Source organism: Saimiri boliviensis, chromosome 21, assembly GCF_048565385.1.
Source record: "Saimiri boliviensis isolate mSaiBol1 chromosome 21, mSaiBol1.pri, whole genome shotgun sequence".
Lineage (NCBI taxonomy): Eukaryota > Metazoa > Chordata > Mammalia > Primates > Cebidae > Saimiri > Saimiri boliviensis.
This window is the reverse complement of record NC_133469.1, coordinates 25236138-25248340: the sequence shown is the minus strand read 5'-3', so window position 1 is coordinate 25248340 and position 12203 is coordinate 25236138.

Below are 12203 nucleotides of genomic sequence, written 5' to 3'. Positions count from 1 at the left end.
TCACTTGAGCCCAGGAGTTTGAGGCTGCACTGAACTGTGATCAAGCCACTGCACTCCAGCCTGGATGACAGAGTGAGATCCTGTCTCTTTAAAAAAAAAAAAAAAAAAAAAAAAAAAAAAGACCAGGTGCGGTGGCTCACGCCTGTAATCCCAGCACTTGGTGGGAGGCTGAGGCAGGTGAATCACGAGGTCAGGAGTTCAAGACCAGCCTGGCCAAGATGGTGAAACTCATTCTCTACTAAAAATGCAAAAAAAAAAAAAAAAAAAAATTAGCCAGGCGTTGTGGCTCATGCCTATAATCCCAGCTACTCGGGAGGCTGAGGCAGGAGAGTCACTTGAACCTGGGAGGCAGAGGTTTCAGTGAGCCAAGATCATGCTGCTACCCTCCAGCCTGGGTGACAGAGTGAGACTGTGTCTCAAAAAAAACAAAAAAAAGAGGGAAGGATGAGGCCAGTGCTGGATCTCAACTGCTTGGCTTAGCTCATCTCAAGCAAGGTGCAGGGCATGTACGAGGTTCAGTGGGTATCTGCTGATGTCCAGCAGTCATCAAGCATTTAGTGAGAATTCACTAAATCTCACATGCAGAGTGAGTTCTAGGATCAGCAGGTGAGGTGACAATGAGCGTTACATATCTCTGAAATTCATTAGGGAGGTGCCAAGTTGGGAACTGACAGGCCAGCTCATTTTTTTTCTAGGGAGGAACAGATCACTGTTTAAACCCATGTATCAGATCAGATAAAGCTTGTGTTAGGGGCCAGGTGTAGGAAAAATATACTAAACTTGAACTAACTTGGGTAAAGAGAAGCCCAAAGGGGCTACAGAGTCACTGAATGGAAAGGTCAGCATTCCCTCACCCAATTTCTCTTTCAAACTGTTTCTTTTCTTTTCTTTTTTTTTTTTTTTTTTGAGACGGAGTTTCGCTCTCGTTACCCAGACTGGAGTGCAATGGCGCGATCTCGGCTCACCGCAACCTCCGCCTCCTGGGTTCAGGCAATTCTCCTGCCTCAGCCTCCTGAGTAGCTCGGATTACAGGCACGCGCCACCATGCCCAGCTAATTTTTTGTATTTTTAGTAGAGATGGGGTTTCACCATGTTGACCAGGATGGTCTCGATCTCTCGACCTCGTGATCCACCCGCCTCGGCCTCCCAAAGTGCTGGGATTACAGGCTTGAGCCAGCGCGCCCGGCCTCTTTTCTTTTTTTTGAGACAATCTTGCTTTGTCACCCAACCTGGAGTGCCGTGGCACAATCTCTGTTCACTGCAACCTCTGCCTCCTGAGTTCAAGTGATTCTCCTGCCTCAGCCTCTTAAGTAGTTGGGACTACAGGCCCGTGCCACGACGCCCAGCTAATTTTCGTATTTTCAGTAGAGACAGGGTTTCACCGTGTTGGGCAGAATGGTCTCAATCTCCTGACCTCAGGTGATCTGCCTGCCTTGGCCCCCCAAAATGTTGGGATTACAGGTGTGAGCCACTGCGCCCAGCCCGCACATAAAGATGTTAATCCCAACGATATGAGTGGAAAACCGGAAGCTCCTCCTGTGTCTCCTAGTGGAGTTAAATGGTTATGGCATCGTATACACTGGATTGGTTATTACTCAGCCAATGAAGCTTGCATTCAAAGCTGCCAAGAAGTGTAGAACTTCCCAGAGCCTTAATGTTAAATATCCACAGCAAGATTTTTAAAAGGTAACATTGTGATATTGAATCCCACCTTGATAAAATGATGCCCAGAAAAAGCTGGAACACAGCTACTCGGGAGCCTTTGGTAGGAGAATCACCTGAGTCCAGGAGGTTGAAGCTTCAGTGAGTGGTGATCATGCCACTGCACTCAAGCCTGGACAGCAGAGCAAGACTCTATCTCAAAAAAAAAAAAAAAAAGAGAGAGAGAGAGAAAGAAAAAAGGAGGGAAGGAAGGAAGGAAGGAAGGAAAAAAGGAAAAAAAAGCTGGAAAAGATCTATACAGAAACACTGTAATGATGACCACAGCTCCGGTAAGGACTTGATGTTTTACTTTTAAAGTTTGGTTTGTTAACAGCATTGCAAAAAAACCCTTCTCTGTGACCCAGCAGTTAGTCACCTTCCCACCCCTTTGTCCACACATCTTCTGACCTACTTAGATATAATTTATGCATGTGCGTAATCTTGTTTAATCATATTCATAATTGCAATGGCTGCAAAATATTCCATAATTATGAATGCACATTTGAGCTGATTCCAGGTTTTCTCTTTCAAACTCATGCTGCCATAAACATTTTTTTTTTTTTTTGAGACAGAATCTCACTCTGTCACCAGGCTGGAGTGTAGTGGCACAATCTCGGCTCACTGCAACCTCCACCTCCTGAGTTCAAGCAATTCTCCTGTCTCAGCCTCCCGAGTAGCTGGGACTACATGCGTGCACCACCATGCCTAGCTAATTTTTTTTTTTTAAGATAGAGTTTCACCCGATGGACAGGCTGTTCTTGAACTCCTGACCTCAGGTGATCCACCCACCTCGGCCTCCCAAAGTGCTAGGATTACAGGTGTGAGCCACTGAGCCTGGCCAGCCTAGCTATTTTTTTGTATTTTTTTATTTTTATTTTTGTATTTTTAGTAGAGACGGGGTTTCACCATATTGGCCAGATGGTCTCAATCTCCTGACCTCATGATCTGCCCACCCCGGCCTCCCAAAGTGCTGGGATTACAGGTGTGAGCCCCTGCACCCAACCTGCCATAAACATTTTTATACAAATGGCTTTTTCTTTTCCTTATTATTTCCTCAGGTCCAGTTTCCAGGGCTGAAAAACACTGCTTCAATGAATCTGAGTACTTCTATAACTCCTGACATATATATACACACACATATATATACATATATACGTATATATACATATATATTTGAGACAGAGTCTTGCTCTGTCGCTCAGGCAGGAATACAGTGGCATGGTCTTGGCTCACTGCAACCTCTCCCTCCCGGGTTCAAGCAATTCTCTGCCTCAGCCTCCCAAATAGCTGGAATTACAGGTGCCCACCACCACACCCAGCTAATTTTTGTGTTTTTAGTAGAGACGGGGTTTCACGGTGTTAGCGGGGATGGTCTTGATCTCCTGACCTCGTGATCTGCCTGCCTCAGCCTCCGAAAGTGCTGGGATTACAGACATGAGCCACTGCACCCAGCAGTGATATGTTTTAAAAAGACTGCCTTTCAAAAGGACTAAGTAAAATTATAATTGTGAGTTTTAAAAAAATTTTTTAAAGAGATTGTGAACTGGTTTTGTAAAAGTTTTAGGTAAAATTACAATTGTGTGTTTTTTAAAAACCACTATATTTTAAGAAGGACTAAGCCTTAGATGTTTGTGCTTCATGCTGGGCGCAGTGGCTCACGCCTGTAATCCCAGGGATTTGGGAGGCCGAGGCAGGCAGATCACTTGAGGCCAGGAGTTTGACACCAACCTGGCCAACATAGTAAAACCTCAAATCTACTGGAAATACAAAAATTAGCCAGGCATAGTGGTGCACAACAGTAGTCCCAGTTATTTGGGAGGTGAGGCACAAGAATCACTCTAACTTGGGAAGCAGAGGTTGCAGTGAGCAGAGATTGTGCCACTGCACTCCAGCCTGGGCGACAGAGCAAGACTGTCTAAAAAAATTTAAAGAAAAGAAAAAAAATTGTTTGTGCTTCAAAGGGCACCATGGAGAAAGTAGAAAATCCACGGAATAGGAGAAAATATTTGCAAATCACATGTCTGATAAGGGAATCTAAAATATGCAAAGATGCCTTACAAATCAATTAAAAAAAGACACCTTAATGTTCAGAAATGAACAAGAATATGAATGGACAGACAGTTCTTCAAAAATAGACAAATGACCAATAAGCACAGAAAAATATGCTAAACATCATTAGTCATCAGGAAAATGCGAATGAAAACCACAAGGAGATATGCTAGAAACCCACCAGGATGACTAATAAAAAATATAGATAGGCCGGGCGCGGTGGCTCACGCCTGTAATCCCAACACTTTGGGAGGCCTAGGCAGGCAGATCATGAGGTCAAGACATTGAGACCATCCTGGCCAAGATGGTGAAATCCCATCTCTACTAAAAATACAAAAACTATCTGGGTGTGGTGGCACGTGCCTGTAGTTCCAGCTACTCAGGATGCTGAGGCGGGAGAATGGCTTGAAACCTGGAAGGCAGAGGTTGCGGTGAGCCGAGATTGAGCCCCTGCACTCCAGCCTGAGCAACAGAGCGAGACTCCATCTCAAAAAATAGATAGATAGCCGGGCGCGGTGGCTCAAGCCTGTAATCCCAGCACTTTGGGAGGCCAAGGTGGGTGCATCATGAGGTAAAGAGATTGAGACCATCCTGGTCAACATGGTGAAACCCTGTCTCTACTAAAAATACAAAACATTAGCTGGGCATGGTGGCATGTGCCTGTAATCCCAGCTACTCAGGAGGCTGAGGCAGGAGAATTGCCTGAACCCAGGAGGCGGAGGTTGCGGTGAGCCGAGATTGCGCCAAGCCGAGATTGCGCCATTGCACTCCAGCCTGGGTAACAAGAGCGAAAACTCTGTCTCAAAAAAAATAAAATAAAATAAAAAAATTGAAAAAAAATTAAAAAAAAAAAATAGATAGATAGTAGCAAGTGTTGGCAAGGATGTAGAAGAAATTGAAACCCTCATGCATTGCTGGTAGGACTGTAAAATGGTGCAGCCATTTTGGAAAGCAGTTTTGTAGTTCCTCAAAATATTGAGCATAGAGTTACCCTATGACCTAGCAATGCACTCTTAGGAGTACACTCAAGAAAAGTGAAAACTGTGTCCTCACAAAAACTTGTGCAAAAATGTTCATAATAGCATTATTCTTTTTTTTTTTTTTTTTTTTTTTTTGAGACAGAGTTTCGCTCTTGTTGCCCAGGCTGGAGTGCAATGGCGCGATCTCGGCTCACCGCAACCTCCGCCTCCTGGGTTCAGGCAATTCTCCTGCCTCAGCCTCCTGAGTAGCTGGGATTACAGGCACGTGCCACCATGCCCAGCTAATTTTTTGTATTTTTAGTAGAGACGGGGTTTCACCATGTTGACCAGGATGGTCTCGATCTCCTGACCTCGTGATCCACCCGCCTCGGCCTCCCAAAGTGCTGGGATTACAGGCTTGAGCCACCGTGCCCGGCCTTAGCATTATTCTTAATAGTCAAAAATGAAAACAACCTAACTACTGCCCATCATCTGATGAATGGATAAATAATAATACAGGCTGGGCATGGTGGCTTATGCCTATAATCCCAGCACTTTGGGAGGCTGAGGCAGGCAGATCACCCGAGGTCGAGAGTTCAAGACCAGCCTGACTAACATGGAGAAATCCCGTCTCTACTAAAATTATAAAAAAATTAGCTGGGCATGATGGCACATGCCTGTAATCCCAGCTACTTGGGAGGCTGAGGCAGGAGAATGGCTTGAACCCAGGAGGCGGAGGTTGCAGTGAGCTGAGATCACATATTGCACTCCAGCCTGGGCAACAAGAGTGAAACTCTGTCTCAAAAAAAAAAAAAATAATAATAATAATAATAATAATAATACAATGGCCCAGGCATGGTGGCACACACCTGTAATCCCAGCATTTTGGGAGGCCGAGGCAGGCAGATCACTTGAGTCTAGGAGTTTTTGAGACCAGCCTGGCCAACACAGTAAAACCCTGTTTCTACAAAAATTGAGTTTTGAGACCAGCTTAGGCAATATAGTGGAAACCCTGTCTCTACAAAAAACACAAAAATTAGCTGAACATGGTGGCACACGCCTCTAGTCGCAGCTGCTTGAGACGCTGACGCAGGAGGATTGCTTGAGCTGGCAGCTCAAAGCTGGAGTGAGCCATGATTGTGCCACTGCCCTCCAGCCTGGGTGAAAGAGTGAGTACCCGTCTCAAAATGATAATAATACAAATGGGCCAGGTGCCATGATTCACGCCTGTAATCTTAGCACTTTGGGAGGTCAAGGCTAGTAGAATGGATCATGAGGTCAGGAGATCAAGACCATCCTGGCTAACACAGTGAAACCCATCTCTACTAAACGCACCAAAAATTATCCAGGTGTGGTGGCATGTGCCTGTAGTTCCATCTACTCAAGAGGCTGAGGCAGGAGAATCACTTGAACCCGGGAGGAGGAGGTTGCAATGAGCCAAGATCGCACCACTGAACTCCAGCCTGAAGGACAGAGCAAGACTCCATCCCAAAAAATAATAAAAAATTAGAAAAATTAAAAATAATACAAGGGAGTATCTTTCCTTACATGGAATACAATGGAATACTATTTAGCTACAACATGGATGAACCTTGAAAACCTCTTGATAAGTGAAAGCAGCTGGACACTAAAGACTGTATGACTGCATTTATACGAAATGTCAGACTAGGCAAATCCAGAGAGACAGCAGTGCTTAGTGGTTGTCAGGGGCTAGGGATGGAGGAACCGGAGGTGGCAGCTAAAAAGTGCTGGGGGGGGGACTCCATGTTTGGGTCCCCTTCCACAAACACTCCCTTTGTGGAAGCCGTCTTTCTCTCCCTTGGATTTCCCCTCTGGAGTTCCCTTCCACACTCTCTCGTGGAAGCCCGTCTTCCTGAACTCCTCCCTACTCCCTTCCACTCAGCGTGCAAGCAGCTTTCCTCTCCTGGGTTCCCTCTTTCTGGATTCTCTCACTCAGTGTGAGAGTTAGCTCTTTTTCTCCTTCTCCTGTTTCTCTCTCTTTAAATAAATCACTTTCTACAAGAAACAACAGCAACAAAAACTGCTGGGGTTTCTCTTACAATGGTAAAATATACATAAAATTGACCCTTTAGGCCAGGGCAGTGCCTGACCCATGTAATCCCAGCACTTTGGCAAGCCGGAAGTGGGCAGATTACCTGAGGTCAGGAGTTTGAGATAAGCCTGGCCAATATGGCAAAAAACCCCTCTCTGCTAAAAATACAAAAAATTAGCCAGGCATGATGGTGTGCCCCTGTAATCCCAGTTACTCAGGAGGCTGAGACAGGAGACTTGCTTGAACCCAGGAGGTGGAGGTTGCAAGTAAGCTGAGATGGTGCCACTGCACTCCAGCTTGGGCAACAGAGTGAGACTGTCTCAAAAAAATAATAAAATCTACACTTTAACCATTTTAACTCTGTGACTGAGTGGCATTAGGTACATCCAAAATGGTTTATGTGCCTATTTCCAAAACTTTTTTTTTCAACCAAAATCAAAACTCTGCACCCATTAGGCAACAATTCCCTATCTCCCTCCAACCCCCAGTAACCACTAATCTACTGTCTGTCTCTGTAAATTTGCCTATTCTAGGTATTTAACGCATGTGGAATCATACAGTATCGTCCTTATGTGTCTGGCTTATTTCACTTAACATCATGCTTTCAAGGTTTGTCCATGTAATGTAGCACGTGTCCGAACCTCATTCCTTTTTATGGTTGAATAGGAATGAATACGAATATATCACATTTTGTTTATTCATCTTGGATACACTTGGTTGTTTCCAACTTTAGGATATTGCGAATAATGACATATGCACATTTGCGTACAGGTACCTATTTGGAGTCTCTGTTGCCAATTCTTTTGTTTAATTTTTTTAAGTCGGAGTCTCACTCTGTCATCCAGGCCAGGGTGCAGTGGCATAACCATGGCTCACTGCAGTCTCAACATCTCCGATTGTATCAGGTTATGAAAGTTATCAATGCTCCTGTCTCTCTTGTTCAGGTGTGCTCTCCCGGCAAGACGGCTGGCGAGTGGCACCCTGCCTGCAGGAAGTAAACAACTCTTGCTGAGTCATCCATTGTCTCAGTGTGGATTTTACCTGATGTTATAAACCCGTTTCCAACAAAGAACAATACCTAGAGCCACTGCTGACGGAGGCCAACACGCCCCATCTCACCAACCTCATGGGGGAAGGTTACTCTTGTCTCTGCTTACAAGTGGACCTAGAGGCTCCAGCTGTCCAAGCCACAGGCAGGATCCATGCCAGGCTGTCTGACTTCAAGGGCAGAATTTCACAGGAAGTGACGAGATGTCATGGCCAAGGAGGGGTGGGCTTGGCCCAGGCAGGTCAGTCTGCAGCCCACCCCTGAAGTGTGGTGAAAAGCTGTGGAGTTGGCCAACACCAGTGCAGGGTGTCCGGGACCCGAACGGTGAGCCCACCGACCACACTCCGCCGCAGGGTCATCCTGGGGCTGTGGAAAAGGGCACCTCCTCCATGAGGACACACACATTGAGGAAGTCCCGCAGAGGTGGGCGCAGGGAGGGGATCTTTGAGGGGCGGGAGCCCGGGAGCAGCCCCTGACCTCCACGTCACTTCTTCCCCCTGTATTCAGACTCTGGCTATTTCTACCCTTCAAAGTTGGAGGCTACCAGCAAAATGCATGTTAACAAGCTCCTAATATGGCACATCAGAACAGCTCATCTATGATGATAGCCACCACCCTGTCTGGCCCAGAGACCAGAGCCTGTGCTGTGGAGCAACCCAGACCTGAGTTCAAGTTCGGGCTCAACTACTGTGTGAACTTGCACATGTCGGCTAACCTCCTTGTGCTTCTATTTCCTCTTCTGTCAGACAGGGGTAAATAACATCAAAGCTACCTTGGGGCACTACGGGTGCTGCTGTCCAACAATCAGTGGAGAGACGGCTCACTCTCAGCACCCCAGAAAGTGGGAACCCCAGGCAAGCTGGGCCTCCCCATGTGACACAGAAGTGAGTAGCCCCACACTAATGTCGGCATCCACGAACACAAATATACTGAAGGAACTGAGCCTGAATCCAATCAAGCTTTAGAGCAACTGTCCAAGAAATACAGGCAGAGGAGGAAGCACTAGCAAATTGTAATAGCCGCACACTCGGAAAGTGGGGCGGGACAGAGGACGACACTAGACGGGCTATCCCTCCTCAAAGGGGACATCAACAGAAGTTGCCAAGGACCCAGGGCCACCCAGTGTATACTTGCTGTCCCTGTGTGGCCACATATATGGTCCCCTTTCATTTCATCCTCACAAATGTCCCAATTTAGACACCAATTATACGACCATCCTAGCTAAAAGGAACCTAAGAGGCCTAACAGCCAAACATAATGACTGTGTGGGTCTCACTGGGTCCTCAGGTGACAGACCAAGTCTAGAAACACTTTTGTGGCCCATCTAGGAGAGGTGACTATGACCAGCCGATGTCAGAGAACTGTTGTCAATTATGTCAAGTGTATCAGTGACATTGTGATTATGTCAGCAAATGTTTGTTTCTGTAGTTGTTGTCACTTTACAGAGACAGGGTCTCACTCTGTGTTGCCCAGGCTGGAGCAAGCCATCTTCCTGCCTCAGCCTCCCAAGTAGCCAGGACTACAGACATGTGCCACCACACCTGGCTAGTTTTAAAAATACTTTGTGGAGTATCTGTGTGTCAGTGGTCTTGCTATGTTGCCCAGGCTGGTCTCCAACTTCTAGGCTCAAGAGATTCTTTTTTTTTTTTTTTTTTTTGAGACGGAGTTTTCGCTCCTGTTACCCAGGCTGGAGTGCAATGGCACGATCTCGGCTCACTGCAACCTCCGCCTCCTGGGTTCAGGCAATTCTCCTGCCTCAGCCTCCTCAGTAGCTGGGATTACAGGCACGCGCCACCATGCCCAGCTAATTTTTTGTATTTTTAGTAGAGACAGGGTTTCACCATGTTGACCAGGATGGTTTCGACCTCTCGACCTCGTGATCCACCCGCCTCGGCCTCCCAAAGTGCTGGGATGACAGGCTTGAGCCACCGCGCCCGGCCTTAGGCTCAAGAGATTCTTATCTCAGTTTCCCAAAGTGCTGGGATTATAGGCATGAGCCACCATGCCCAGCCAAATGTCTTTTTTTTTTTAAAAAATGATACTTTAAGTCCTGGGATATATGTGCAGAATGTGCAGGATTGTTACATAGGTGTACATGTGCCATCGTGGTTTGCTGCACCCATCAACCCATCATCTACATTAGGTGTTTCTCCTAGTGCTATCCCTTTCCTTGCTCCCAGCCTCCCTTTTTTTTTTTTTTTTTTTTCAATTAAGATGCACTCAGGCCGGGCGCGGTGGCTCAAGCCTGTAATCCCAGCACTTTGGGAGGCCGAGGCGGGTGGATCACGAGGTCAAGAGATCGAGACCATCCTGGTCAACATGGTGAAACCCCGTCTCTACTAAAATACAAAAAAAATTAGCTGGGCATGGTGGCACATGCCTGTAATCCCAGCTACTCAGGAGGCTGAGGCAGGAGAATTGCTTGAACCCAGGAGGCGGAGGTTGCGGTGAGCCGAGATCGCGCCATTGCACTCCAGCCTGAGTAAAAAGAGCGAAACTTCGCCTCAAAAAAAAAAAAAAAAAATCTCTCTTGGCAGTACCTGCCAAAGAGGAGGGGTCCAGTACACTTTTATTTTTTTTGAGATGGAGTTTCATTCTTGTTGCCCATGGAGTGCAATGGCGTGATCCTGGCTCACTACAATCTCTGCCTCCTGAGTTCAAGTGATTCTCCTGCCTCAGCCTCCCTAGTAGCTGGGATTACAGGCATGCACCACCACACTCAGCTGATTTTTGTATTTTTAGTAGAGATGGGGTTTCACTATGTTGGTCAGGCTGGTCTTAAACTCCTGACCTCAAGTTATCCACCCGCCTCAGCCTCCCAAAGTGCTGGGAGGTGTAAGCCACCGTGCCCGGCCTACACTTTTAAAAATACAAATAGGCTGGGTGCGGTGGCTCAAGCCTGTAATCCCAGCGCTTTGGGAGGCTAAGGCGGGTGGATCACAAGGTCAAGAGATCGAGACCACCCTGGTCAACATGGTGAAATCCCGTCTTTACTAAAAATACAAAAAATTAGCTGGGCATGGTGGCACATGCCTGTAATCCCAGCTACTCAGGAGGCTGAGGCGGGAGAATTGCCTGAACCCAGGAGGCGGAGGTTGCGGTGAGCCGAGATCATACCATTGCACTCCAGCCTGGGTAACAAGAGCGAAACTCCGTCTCAAAAAAAAAAAAAAAAAAAGACTTCTACCACAGGGAGAAAATTTTGATTTAACAGGCTCTGCTGGAGGAACTGTGAATGCCGTGGAGCCCAGGGAAGGCTTCCACTGGGAGGAAAGCTCTGAGTTCAGTCTCCCCGCAGCAAAAGCAGGAGACAGCTGCATGGGGGCCCCCAGCTAGTGGGTATGGAATCTGCACAGGACTGAGGGGTGGCCCTGAAGGTCAGAGGAAGGGAGGATGGATCTGTCAGATGACCCTGGGATCAAGGATCCCCAAGGGATCAGGACTAGGAAGTCAAGGAGCACGTGGCATTGCCCCTGTTCCTCCCATGGGTACCAGGGCTTCTCTTCCCAGGGTAGGGGTGAAGCAGTGTCCCACTGTGCCCAGCTAGGGGTGAGAGGACCTCCCAAAAGCTCATCCGGAAACCTAGGCTTCCTCTAAAGAAGATTCGAATGACTGTCACCGGACACATAGAAACCTTTTGCACTGTGTCAGGTCTTGATGGCAGAGGTGGTCACGCAAGCATGCCTGGGGTCAGGCTCCTTGGAAGTTCAGCTCCAACCTCCCATTCCAGCCGGGAGGGTTGGCATGCTAGACACCTCTCAGTCCCTCCTGCAGGCTCAGCACACACCACCCTGTAAGAAAACAAACTGGCATGGTTGGTGGGCATCATCTGCAGACTTTATATCCCAGGTCCACCCATCTATCTCACATAGTACCGCTCCAGCTGAGTCCAGATATGACTGATGCCCTGGGGTGAAGGCTGCCTCCTGGAAGGCCTGCCTTATCCCCCTCCCCAACTGCCAACCAGAAAAACATTCTCTCCAGAGCCTGGCCCTGTTCAAGCTTCCAGCAAGGATGGGGTCTAAGCCAGGCCCAGAAAGATCTTCCATGTAAAGGAGTGGGCCTGTATTTCCCCTAAGACCTTGACCTGGCCTGGAGTTTCCAGTCTTACTCAGGGACCCAATGTGAAAAGACCTTCAAACAAGAGCTTTTCAGAATCTAGGGGGACTGCCCCTGCACCTGTCTAGCCATGACCAGGATGGAGAGCTTAGAGATGATCCTCCAGCTCTGCACCCACCTGATCCTCTGATGAAAGATCCAGTCCAGCTTCACATCTGTGCCTAACCAGTGGAAACACCCTCTCGGCACCTCAACTTTCTCAACTGGAAAGTAGAGTGAGGCAGCAAGCCTCCTTTCCCCCTCCCAGGGTAGCAGGCGGTACCTGACCGATGCC